The 5,448-nt window shown below is 41.6% G+C and overlaps 1 pseudogene; it reads right to left on the minus strand.

The window, feature by feature from the left end:
- Positions 1-356: 356 nt before the first annotated feature.
- Positions 357-1,706, minus strand: LOC119520061 (annotated as a pseudogene).
- Positions 1,707-5,448: the final 3,742 nt, after the last annotated feature.

Genomic DNA, 5,448 nt, shown 5'->3' on the forward strand with positions numbered 1-5,448 from the left:
TAAGACGTGGCTTATGAAAGCATCGTAATCTTTAGAGAGATGCCATGCTGCAGAGGGAAATCAAACAAAATCAAATGCAAAAGACTGAAAAGAATATATGTCATATATCAGTAAGCAAAGCTTAATCTTCACATAGTTCTTAGAAATCACAGGATATCCAAATGTGTGCAAGGTTTTAAATAAATTACAGAGAAAACAGGGTTGTGCCATCTTCAATTTTCTTTAAGCAAAATTTGCACCCATGAGTGAAAGGAAATGGATCCATGATTCCCTTCATATTATTGTCCTCTTCATTAATATTTTTTTCCAGAATGATGACAACTTAACCTTGCACTCTCTTGAGAATGTTGTGTTTGTCAGTGCTTGCTATGTGACAGATTTTTGCCACAATTATTGTTTTTCCCAAAGGTCCTCATACATTCTTCGGCTTCTTGTTGCAATCACACATTTGGGACAGAAAAATAGAAGACATACCAGTCAGTTCCCATAGCCCTGGGAGCAGGTCAGTGAAATACTTGCAGCTCAAAGCTGCCAGTGCAGATAGTCTGTTCTTTGTGGAATATTGTAGAAGCTTGGAGACCAGATCCTCTGCATGCTTCACATAGCTGAGCTTATGCCATGCTTGTCTAAGGTTTTTAGAGCTCTATAGTGTAAAGCATTCTGGCTTAAAATGTTGTAAAGAATGAACTCCAGGCCTTGTGTCCTCATTTGGCATTACAAGGACCAGATATATTCATTAAAACTGATGCTGAATGTCTTTCATTCCTGGAAAAATAGCAACCCCTTGGGCCATTTCAACAAAGATGCAACCAGCACCCCACATGTCCAGGCAGGTGGAGTACCTTGTCGAGACCAGGAGGACATCTGGAGGTCTGTACCACAAGGTAACCACTTCATTTGAGTATGTGTGGTTAGGGATGGATTTTGCTCTTGCAATACTGATATCTGCCAGCTTTAACTCCCCCATGTCACTGATCATAAGGTTCTGTGGTTTCAGGTCTCTGAGCAAAATATAACGCTGGTGGATGTAAGACAATCCTTGCAGCAACTGAAATAAAAGGAACTACACATTGCCTGGATGCAGCCCCTCAGGGTGCTTGTCTATGTTCTGACATAAATCAGTGTGCACATATTTCAAACACTAGTCAGTGTCAGTATCTCCTTGGTGTGGATGATGTCATGAAGCAGCACCTGTTTTGGTCCTTTTAACTGAGAAGCTTCCCTGATAGCTGTGAAAGCTGTACCTTCTTCCACAGCCTGATCACCTTCAGTGCTACCAGTTTCCCATTTACCTCACTTTTCCTTTTGTATACTGTAGCATAAGATCTTTCCCCTAGTTGTTTTTTTTTTGTTGTTGTTGTTGTTTTGTTTTTGTTTTCTTTTTACAGTTTTCTGTATGTGTCAGCTTTTCCAAATTTAGGACTTGCAAGGGAGCTGGGCCTGGAATGCCACCTAAATTTAGGAGAATCTTTCCCTGCAGAGGAAGTCTTAAAGTTAATGCAAGAATTTTTCTCAGAATGCACACTCTTTCCTTGACTAGTTAGCTTCTCAAATGGGTCAAAAGTATTCTGTGTCCTCTGAACCCTGATATTTTTATCCTCAGGAATTGTGTCCAGGGGTTTGATCAATGAGTGCATTCCCTTGCAGTTCCGTGTAGACATCTTTGTGACACATATCTCATCAAAGGTAGTGCCGTCTTTCATCAAGGCAACTTCATCTTGCAGATCTCCTTGTCGGCTGTGGCTCAATGAGGTCGCACATCGGGGGGACACAAGATTCTGGCAACTTCTCTAAATTGGTCCAGAGCGGTGCGCTCTCCTCCCCCCACCTCCTCTGCCTCTGTCTCAAGCCCCTGAGGCTCCACAGGCCAGCGGCGGGTCGAAGGTTCCTCTGGGATTCCACCAGGGCTGGGCCAGCGGGGGCGTTTTACGTGGTGCTCGGGCTCCGTGCTGCGCTTGCGACGCCCAGCTCATTTTCCTTACGTAGATTTTTTTTGTGATTGGTTAAAGGAGTGCTAAGATTTTACCCCTTTAGGCCTCTGGCCAGCTGATAAGAGCTTCTGGAGACCTGGCTGTTAGTGTCCTTGTCAGTTTACTCTCTCATGTCCTGAAAAATTCTTTTTTTTTCTAAATGTATTTCTCTAAATGTGAAAAGGGTAGGGAACTACCAGTAATAAATCACAACCCTTTTCCATATGCATGGATAGAAGTATTTCTAGAAATTGCAAATATTTTTGAGTCTTTTGACCTTTTCAACTTACAGGAGAAAGAGGGAGTGAGGCAGGGAGGGGAGTGATTCTGTCTCACCTGCTGTATTTTTGGACTGTGCTCAGGTTTAGACACCAAGAGAGTCAGGTCCTTTTTCCTAATCATCAACTTGTTCTTCCCAAATAAACACAAAATGAAATAGATTAAATAAGCTCTCAGTTGTAAGGGATTTGGAAATCTAGAAGTGGTAAGTCATTGCACATGAGGCCTGTGAAAAGTGCAAATGGAGGGCCAATACATCCTGTGAGCTTGGCCTAAAAATAATGTCCATCAAACAAACACAGTCAGGCCTACAGCTCAAAATAGAAGGGAGCTGGGTAAGCTGGGAACAAATAAGACAAACTGGCCCCTGATACTGTGCTGGCACCTGGGCTTATTTAAGCCATTAAAATTAAAGCAGCAATTGTGGGAATTCTGTAGATAAAATATTGTAAACCAAAATGTCTCGCTTTGCTGTGCTATGTTCTTGCCCATAGTACATTCCACTACCAAAGCCAGGGTTATCTGTTGTCTACTTGCCTGTCGATCTTTGTGTCATAAAGTTCAAAACATCCTGCCTCCCCTCCCGCCTCCCCTCCCACCTCCCTAAACAGCCTTGAGTGCCAGCACATCTCCTACCACGAAAATCTCAATAAAAACTGAAATGAGAATTGCTTGGGAGGACACTCTCCCTTGAGTTGTTCTCACTGTCACCTCTCTTGACTTTTGTCTCAAGTAATTCATTGTGTCACCGTGCTTACTGCTGGACAGAAAACCACAATTGGTGCCCCCGTGTGAGGAGCAGAATCAGGATTTCCAGGTGAAGAAATCAGCACCTTTAGGAGAAGAGCATTTTATCCGGACTACGATTTTTCACTCCTAAAGTAAGGAACAGCATGCCTGCTTGGGATAGCTGCCAATGTGCTTAGTTTCAGTGAGAGTTTTTCTTTCATCATTGGCTCAGGACTTACAAAGGAACACTCTCTATATGTTAAAACCTTACAACAGCTTTTAAAGGTGGCTAACTGCCCTGAAAGAAAATTCAATTACTTAATCTACTTCAAACTATTCAAGCTTATTGTACTTGGTTTCCCAACCGAGGCACTTTAGATTTGGAATTTTGGGAACTGGTCAGCTATGTCTTTAAGAAGAAACATGAATTAGGAAGCAAAATATTGGTCTCAACCTTAATGACCTAGGGGCTAGTTCATACTGCCCTATGTCCCCTTCAAACATCCGTTCAGCCCAGGGCTTCCCCTCAGGAGTCTGAAAAAAAAAAAAGGATTTAATTAGGAAGGAGGAAGATAGGCTACCTCCACTTCCTCTTCCTTTGCAGGATGAGCAACACAAAAAACAAATTCCTATTCCTGACAATTCTCCGCAACCTGTAATGGAACAATGTAACATCTATACATTCTATTAATCCCTGCCAAAAGATTGTTTATTACTGTTTCAGAATGCTATAACTAAAGTGTTATCTGTCACAAAAACAGCCAAATTTCCTTGTAACATTGTTTTGCTGTTATGCTTTTCTAAAAGTGCTTACAGTTAGCTACAGTCAAAGCTTCATCTTCAACAACAAAAAAAAGACTTTTAAAAAGAAGCAAAATAACTCTGCCATGCTTTATCAGCAATTGTAGTAAAAAAAAATCTAAATTCTGCCATCAAAGTTCCTTAAAAACAAGACTGTCAATAATCAACACCTTGTCCCAAATACAAAGAGCTGAAGAAAGACTTATCACCTTTGTTGCCATGACATCTGCTACAAAACCTTCTAATTGCAAAATAAAATTTTTAAATAAAAAATGAGGATATGTGGGAATCCTGTAGATAAAATATTGTAAAGTAGAATGTCTCAATTAGCCATGCTATGTTCTTGCACTTAGTACATTCCACTCCCAAAGCCAGGCTTACCTGTTGTCTACTTGCCTGTTGATCTTTGTGTCATAAAGGTCAAAACATCCTGCCTCCCCTCCTGCCTCCCTAAATAGCCTAGAGTGCCAGCACATCTCCCTACCCTGAAAATCTCAATAAAAACTGAATTGAGAATTGCTTGGGAAGACACTCTGCCTTGAGTTGTTCTCACTCTCACCTCCCTTGACCTTTGTCTTGAGTAATTCATTGTGTCACCATGGTTACTGCTGGACAGAAAACCACAAACAATAACAATAAAACAAGGACAAGTTTGTATGGACAAAGAACTAGAGTGATATGCAGCTGATAAGGATCCTTGAGGTTGTAACTTCTGTTCACAGCTGGTTTCTGTTCTGATTGGTTCATTCCAGCAGTGCACTGATTACTCAATATTTTGAATAGCGCTTTCCCCAAAAAATAGACCTATGGGACCCATTGATTTGCCCAGTCATGTTGGCCTGACCTGCCATACTTTGCCATCAAGTAGGCTAAGGACATCAGGACCACGTAGAGGCAAAAGGCAACTTAGGGTCTGAGATTTATGCCCATCTGCCCCTCCACACCTGCCATGGGGCACTGAGCCTGTAGAAAACCCATGACATTCTCAACTTCAGTTGGATGATGATATCCTAGTTCAGGCCCTAATTGTCTCTTGCTGGGAAAATGAAATAACCTTGAAATTGGTTTCTCTGATTTCAAACTCACCCCTACAAAGCAGTCTCCATGCTGTCCTCACCCAGAATGATCCTTCCAAAGAAGAGATCATATGATTCTCCTGTTTAAATCTCTATCTCCTCATTACTTTTTGGATAAAGCCCAAATTCCTGAGCAGAGTCTTAAAGACCTTAAGACTTTCAAAGTCAGACTCCTACCATTCTAGGCTTGTATCTGTAACAACTCCCCTACTCTCCAGCCCTCCCAAACTACCCACTATTCTCAATCCCCACCATACTCTCTCCTGCCTCTGTTCCTTGGCATGGACTTTCTATTTCCCCTGCCTTAAAGACCCTTCCTGCCTCTTTGTCTGGAGTACTTCCTTCCATTTATCCCTAAAGGCCCAAATCAAATGTCATTGCCACCAAAAAGCCTTCTTTGATGACAGTCCCTTTGCCTTCTGTGGACAGTCTTTCATTCCTCCTAGCTATTCTTGTAGCATTTACATTATTCTTAGCTTCTAAGCACATAAGCAACCATCATGATACAATATGTGGTTTCTTCTGCTAGACTGTGAACTCCAAGGACTTTGGAATCATTTTTCTTCATCTGCTGAAAGTATACAAAGTCAAGT

The sequence above is a fragment of the Choloepus didactylus genome, chromosome 24 (genome assembly GCF_015220235.1).
Source record: "Choloepus didactylus isolate mChoDid1 chromosome 24, mChoDid1.pri, whole genome shotgun sequence".
Lineage (NCBI taxonomy): Eukaryota > Metazoa > Chordata > Mammalia > Pilosa > Megalonychidae > Choloepus > Choloepus didactylus.